The sequence below is a fragment of the Diceros bicornis genome, chromosome 7, assembly GCF_020826845.1.
Source record: "Diceros bicornis minor isolate mBicDic1 chromosome 7, mDicBic1.mat.cur, whole genome shotgun sequence".
Taxonomy (NCBI): domain Eukaryota; kingdom Metazoa; phylum Chordata; class Mammalia; order Perissodactyla; family Rhinocerotidae; genus Diceros; species Diceros bicornis.
In genome coordinates, this window is record NC_080746.1 from 44,628,353 (window position 1) to 44,636,931 (window position 8,579).

Consider the following 8,579-nt stretch of genomic DNA (forward strand, 5'->3'; position numbering starts at 1 on the left):
AATGACACACTAGACCAGAGGGACTTAGTAGATATATACAGAACATTCCACCCAAATCTCAGAATACACATTCTTTTCAAATGCACATGGAACATTCGCCAGGATTGATCACATATTAGGTGACAAAACAAGTCTCCATAAATTTAAGAAGATTGAAGTAATACCAAGCATCTTTTCTGACCACAATGGTTTGAAACTAGAAATCAACTACCGGAAGAAAATCAGAAAAACCACAAATATGTGGAGATCAAACAAAATGCTACTAAACAACAATTGAGTCAATGAAGAAATCAAAAAATACTTGGAGACAAATGAAAATGAAAATATGACATGCCAGAATTTATGGGATACAGCAAAAGTGGTTCTAAGAGGGAAGTTTATAGCAATACAGGTCTATCTCAACAAACAAGAAAAATATCATATAAACAATCTAACAGTGCACCTAAAATAACTGGAAAAGAAGAACAAACAAAGCCCCAAATCAGTAGATGAGGGAAATAATAAAAATCAAGAGCAGAAATAAATGAAATAGAGACTGAAAAAAAAAATAGAAAAAAATCAATGAAACCAAGAGCTGGTTCTTTGAAAACATAAACAAAATTGACAAACCTTTAGCTAGACTCACCACCAAAAAAAGAGAGAAGGCTCCAATAAATCAAATCAGAAATGAAAGAAGAGAAATTACAACAGACACCTCAGAAATACAAAAGATTATAAGAGAATACTATGAAAAGCTATATGCCAACAAATTGGATAATCTAGAAGAAATAGATAAATTCTTAGAATCATACAACCTTGCAGAACTGAAACAAGAAGAAATAGAGAATTTGAATAGACTAATCACCACTAAGGAGATTGAAACAGTAATCAAAAACCTCCCAAAATAATAAAAAAAAATAAAAGTCCAGGACCAGACTGCTTCCCTGGTGACTTCTAGCAAACATTCAAAGAAGACTTAATACCTATCCTTCTCAAACTCTTCCAAAAAATTGAAGAGGAGGGGAAGCTTCCTAACTCATTCTACAAAGCCAACATTACCCTGACATGAAAACCAGACAAGGACAACACTAAAAAGGAAATTACAGGCCAATGTCACTGATGAACATCAATGCAAAAATCCTCAACAAAATACTAGCAAATTGAATACAACAGTACATTAAAAAGGTCCTACACCGTGATGAAGTGGGGTTTATTCCAGGGATGCAGAGATGGCTCAACATCTGCAAATCAACCAATGTGGTACACCACATTAATATAATGAAGAACAAAAATCACATGATCATCTCAATACATGCAGAGAAAGCATTTGACAAGATACAGCATCCATTTATGATAAAAAATCTGAATAAAATGGGTATACAAGGAAAGTACCTCAACATAATAAAGGCCATATAGACAAATGCACAGCTAATATCATCCTCAATGGTGAAAAACTGAAAGCTATTCCTCTAAGAACAGGGACAGACAAGGATGCCCACTCTTACCACTTCTATTTAACATAGTATTGGAAGTCCTAGCCAGAGCAATCAGGCAAGAAAAAGAAATAAAAGTGATCCGAATTGGAAAGGAAGATGTGAAATTGTCACTATTTGCAGATGACATGATTTTATATGTAGAAAATCGCAAAGAATCCACCAAAAAACTTTTAGAAATAATAAATGAATATGGTAAAGTTGCAGGATACAAAATTAACATTCAAAAATCAGTTGTGTTTCTACGCACTAACAACAAAGTAGCAGAAAGAGAAATTAAGACTACAATCCCATTTACAATTGCAACAAAAAGAATAAAATACCTAGGAATAAACTTAACCACAGAGGTGAAAGATCTGTACACTGAAAACTATAAAACACTGTTGAAAGAAATTGAAGATGACACAAAGAAATGGAAAGATATTCTGCACTCTTGGACTGGAAGAATTAACATAGTTAAATTGTCCATACTTCCTAAAGCAATCTATAGATTCAATGCAATCCCTATCAAAGTTCCACCAACATTTTTCACAGAAATAGAACAAGGAATCCTAAAATTTATATGGAACAACAAAAGACCCTGAACAGCCAAAGGAATCCTGAGAAAAAAGAACAAAGCTGGAGATATCACACTTTCTAGTTTCAAAATATACTACAAACCTATAGTGACCAAAACAGCATAGTACTGGCACAAAAAAAGACATACAGATCAATGGAACAGAATCAAGAGCCCAGAAATAAACCCGCACATCTGTGGACAGCTAATTTTCAACAAAGGAGCCAAGAACATACAATGGATAATGGAAAGTCTTTTCAATAAATGGTGTTGTGAAAACTGGACAGCCACATGCAAAAGAATGAAAGTAGACCATTATCTTACACCATATACTAAGATCAACTCAAAATGGATTAAAGACTTGAATGTAAGACCTGAAACTGTGAAACTTCTGGAAGAAAACATAGGCAGTACACTCTTCGTCATAGGTCTTAGCAACATATTTTCAAGTACCGTGCCTGACCAGGCAAGGGAAACAACAGAGAAAATAAACAAATGGGACTACATCAAACTAAAAAGCTTCTGCACAGCAAAGGAAACCATCAGCAAAACAAAAGGACACCATAACAACTTAGAGAAGGTATTTGCAAACCATATATCTGATAAGGGGTTAATCTCCAAAATATATAAAGAACACATACATCTCAACAACAAAAAAATCAACAGCCCAATTTAAAAATGGACAAAAGATCTGAACAGACAGTTATCCAAGAAGATCTACAGATGGCCAATAGGCACATGAAAAGATGTTCAACATCATTAACTATCAGGGAAATGCAAATCAAAACTACGATATCACCGCACTCCCATCAGAATTGCTATAATTTACAAGACAGGAAACAACAAGTGTTGGAGAGGATGTGGAGAGAAGGTAACTCTGATACACTGCTGGTGGGAGTGTAAACTGGTGCAGACGCTATAGAAAACAGTATGAGGATTCCTCAAAAAATTAAGAATAGAACTAGCATATGATGAAGCTATTCTCTGCTGGGTATTTATCCAAAGACCATGAAAACACAAATGCGTAAAGACCTGTGTTTATTGCAGCATTATTCACAATAGCCAAGACTTAGAGGCAACCTAGGGGCCCATCAAGGGACGAATGGATAAAGAAGATGTGGTATATATACACCACTGACTACTACTCAGCCATAAGAAACGATGAAATCCAGCCATTTGTGACAACATGGATGAACATTGAGGGTATTATGCTAAGCGAAATAAGTCAGAGGGAGAAAGTCAAATACCATATGATCTCACTCATGAGTAGAAGACAAAAACAACAACAAACAATCACATAGAGACAGAGATTGGATTGGTGGTTACCAGAGGGGAAGGGGGGAGGAAGGAAGGCAAAAGGGATGATTAGGCGCATGTGTGTGGTGATTGTAATTAGTCTTTGGGTGGTGAATATGATGTAATCTATACAGAAATTTAAATATAATGATGTACACCTGAAATTTATATAATGTTATAAATCAATGTTACTGCAATAAAAAAAACGTGACAAATGAAATAGAGGTTTCAGAGATAGAGTCAGTGGGGCATTCAGTGAAAAGGGTTTGAAGCCATAAGATATAGAAAGGAAAAATGTCTCCAACATTTCTAGTTCAGGTTACTGAGACGATACTAGAAAGAGAGCTGGGGAATAAGGGGAGATGAGGGCTTGCAGAGGGAAACCATGTATGGTGTCTAGTCACGCTAGGTGGATTTTAAGGTATAGAAAGGATACTCGTAAAATATGCAGCTGGGGATTTGAAACAGAATATAGGACTCAAGAACCCAAGGAGAGGCATAAATTTTGGAGTCATGAGCCTCATATATCATTAGGAGTGATTTTTGGCTTGAGATATGATAGTCTTAAAGACATAGAGTGCATGCATCCACTCAGTAAATATATATTGGAGGTATCTACTATGTGAATGGCAGAATACAATTTTAACATTGGTCCTGGATAACAAGGATCCATTTGATATACAACATAAAATGGTCTATTATTACCTCCAAGAAGCATTGATGATACTGTGTTTCTGATACTCAACTAGCATGTAGTGTAATTTCCAAATGATGATTTTCCAACTGGGCTGCATAAAACAATGACAAATGCTCTACTTAATGAGCCTCAAAGCAATTAAGACACAGACACATCAGAGAATTCTATTGCATTTAATCATCAGAGAAATAATAAACAAAAATGCACTGTGGTGATTAAATGAACTTGATAAATCAATTATAAGTTAATTTCCAGAACAGATTTTGAAGGCTACAGAACTCTGATATGACACAGTTGTAGGTTAATTGTTAAGTTCTGACAGAATGAGAGGGAAATAGTGGAAAATGTACTTACCTAGGATTTAGAAAAACTCGTGATTGTTTGTGCTTTCCAACTAATTTCATGACTTTGGTCAAATCATTATACTTCCCTGAACCTCAATTTCCTTATTTGTCAAATTACACTAAAAATATCTTTTGTTATACTGTGATGAAAATAACTGAGATATTGCAGGTAGAAATTATTTCATAGTCTGCTGATCCATTTTGCTAACACATGCAGGGACCGGGTGGGTGGGTCATTGGTGTCTGTGGCAAAGAGAGCAGGCCTGGGTACCGAGATGCCTCATCACAGTTTTACCATCACTTTGGTGTATTTAACTTATTACACATAAAGATCTGGACCTCAGTCTTGCAGGCTCAGCACAGGGGGGATGACAGATCCATTTCTCAGTAACAGGCTAATATACACAAGCAAATAAAGCAGGAAAGAAAATAGAATTTCAAGTTTCTAATTTTTAACAAGAATTAATGATCAATGAGAATTGAATACTTGAAGTAGAAATTCCATCATATTCTCTACCTTCTGGCAGACTTTCATGAGAAGACAGATATTAATGATGTCATTTTAATATATGGAATTAAAAATATGAGGAATTACATAGAATCAGAAGTGTAACTGTATGGCAGTATACACTAACCTGCTGCGGGCATCTCATAATAGAGAAGGTCTTGTCTTGGTGAAGGCTCCTACTCCTTGTGTGGTCCTTAGATGGTCATGGCCCAAAACTCACCTCTGTAATTCTCCTTTTCTAATCTTTAGTGACTGATCAAACACCATTCTAAAGGTCTATCTTTAATATGTTACTGCAATCAAGCAAGTTATAGCTAAGTCCATGGCTGGGGAGCTTCTACCACTAGATCTTTCATTTCTGTGACATGATCAAGCTGGTGTTGACTCTACGGGTTTCTTCTCAAAGGAACATCTTATTTCCAGGTTCTTGAGGAGCAACTCATTGTGCTCCCCAACGCTGCCCTCTCCCCTGCCTAAGTATCTGGTACCAAAAAATTTTCCTTTATACCCAGTTAGGCTGACTATGAGATCCTAGGGAACCAGAATGAGATAGACCAGCAGTGCGGTCCAGTAGAAGTTTCTGTGATGATGGTAATATTCTATAATCTATGTGGTACAATTTGGTAACAACTAGTCATATGTAGCTATTGAGCAGTTCAAATGTAGCTAATGTAACTGAGGAACTGAATTTCAATTTTATTTTTAATTTAAATATAAATAGCCACATGTGGCTAGTGGCTCCCATATTGGACAGCAGAGGTGGAATGGTAGTTCACAAAATCACTGAATCCAAAAATTTTGTGAGTAGGACCCAGGCATCCCCAGAGAATTCTAATGCACAACCACCTCTGGAAACTCCTCAAGAAAAAGTAGTGGACTTAGAATAGAGAAGCTTAATCCTACCCTTGATCTTTTACCTATTTAGTTTTAGACAAATAACTGAATCTTATTTTCAGCTTCTTTTTGTGTAGAGGGGAAAATTACCTTGGGGTCATTGTAGATCTTAGTTAAATTAGTACTTGTGATAAATTGTTAGATCCAAATTCTTTGTGAGTCCCAAAGTTTCTAGCACAGTAGAAGATGCTGAATAAATGACCGAATGAATGATTAAAACTACAGCAGGAGAAAATCCCTAACAAGACACTTTTTAGTTGCTCATAAGCATCATCTAGTAATATACTTATAGCCAAAATTTATTAACCAGTTACTATATGCCAGTTAATGTGCTAGGTACTTGTATTGCTCTGCGTAGTAGATAGTTCACAGGTATGGTGTCTAAGATTCAGGGAGGTTAAATTTTTTACCCAAGACCACATAGCTAACAAGTGGTTATTATCTCTTTAAATGGTAAATTTTAGTTATCTTTCCATTCTCTTCTTAGTAATTGGTTGATTCAAATTACACGTACATATATTTTTGGTCATTTTTGTAACACGGTTTGTTCAGAAATTATCTCTTCTAGATTTGAAAGATTTTTTTTTTTTTTTTTTTTTGCCAAATGGTTGCACATAATATTCTTGTATATGTTTTCCTCATTTTCATATCTCTGGATATATTTTTTTTTTCTCATTCCTAATTTCAACTGTTTTGCTCTCTCACTGTCTTGCTTAGTTAAGTCTTATCTATTTCTTTTCAAATGACAACTTTGGAATTTATTTTTCTAATAGATTTATTTTATATTTCATTACTTTTAGAGGTCATTAATTCTTTCATCCTACTTACATTTTGCACGATTTTTAATTATTTTATCTTCTAAATTCATGATATGAATACTAAATTCCTTGATTTTAGTCTTTTATTCTTTGATAATAAAGACATTTAAGCCATATATTTTCTTCTGGTAATTGCTTTAGCCATTTCCCATAGTTTGGTTTGAAATATTCACACTTTGTCTTTTTATAGGAATTAGGTAATTTTAGGTTTTATTTTTATTATGATCTAAAGGTTATCTACATGTGTTTATTAATTCTAAGTACTTATGTCATTTTATTATTTATTTCAACTATGTTGGCTTTTTATCAGAGAATCCTTGTAAAATCTCTACTTTTGAAAAAACCGTGAAGATGTACTTTGTAGCCAAGTAAATGACTACTTATGTTATGCGAATATGTAGAAATATATATGTTCTATCAGAAGGATGAATAAAGCATCTATTATGTGCCAGTTAATTATCTAAGTGCTGTAGATAAAGCAGTGAACAAAAACGGACTAAAGCTCACATTCCAATTTTAGGGAAAAACACAGTAATCACAACAAATAAATACAACATATATCATCTTGAAGGTAATAAGGTGAGGGTATTTAATATTTAATAACTAGTGCAGATATAGAAAATTCTAAGTCTAAAAAAATTTCAATTGTTCTCTAAACCAAATGCTTACCAAATGATACAAGTTGTAGCATTAATCATTCATGAGATTATGCTTATAATTTCAAAATCATTTGTTCATTTTAGAAATTGTTGGTGGTCTCTTTTGACTGATTCAGACGTTAATAGCTAAATGATGCCTTTTTCAGTGCCATATTTTAACATAGATTTTGACAGAGAGAATCATGTAAATATTTTTAATGAACAATCTCAATTAAATTGATAGCTATTAGTATTTGTAGCCTCAGCAAGTAAAAAAATGTTTCTTAACAAAGATGGTGTTATCGATGGTGCTGAATCCTCTCTGAGTTTCTTCTAATAACAGGTACATTCAAAATGATTTTTTTTACTACTTTTGAGTATATTAAAATCTCAGGTGGTATTAATCTCTCTGCTTTTGACTAAGTGAAGAAAATCAATTGTTATATAATGTTAAGTGATGAAGATTACTTATTAGAATATCATATTTAATTAGTTACCTCAATTTTATTAAATTATTTTTTACTACTAATTCATCGAGTTTTGCAGACATCCATTGGGCCAACTTTCAGGACTCAATAAATTAAAAGAAATGCAAAATTTTACTATGCCGTTTATGTTTGTCATCTTACAAGCACATTTTCATATAATTTATTAAGCAGTCTAAGCCTTTAGAAATTATTACTTTATTTTCTTTTAAATGGTATGTTATGTTTCTTCATTTCTCTAGTTTTACTTCTCTCATGGATTCTTTGTTTTGATTTCTACATTCAATCACATTAACTGTTTATTGAATTAATCTTATCAGCTTTATTACTCATGTTTCCGTCTTGTGAAGAAAAAGAAAATCCTAGCATCTCTGTTAAAACACCATTTAGAAAAGCCAAATTTAGTTTAAAATTTATTCTTCAAATTTTGAATGCTTTCATTTCATAATTTCCATCCAAGTTAATATCCAAGGCCTGATAGAGTTTCCAGACCACCTTTGCTTCTAGACTACAAGTTGCTACCAATTTGGCTTACATATTATTCTTCCAATTTCTAATTTCTAGGTCCTCAGACATGTTATTTAATCCTCTTTGATATTTATGTGTTGACTAGACATAAATTTAAAGTTTATTGAAAAGAGATGATTAAAATGATTTACCTAATTATTGCATCATCTAGAGATACTTTTATTTGGGGACAGTGCCAATTAAAAATCTGGATATTTTCAAAGTCTTGGCTGAAACTCCAGTCTCTCTCTTTAGTATGATACGGCACCATCTGCACAAAGTTTTAATACAGTTTTCAAAGTTCTCAATAACCCCACTTTTCTCATTGATAGGTAATAAAACTAGATATATTATTTCAGATAAT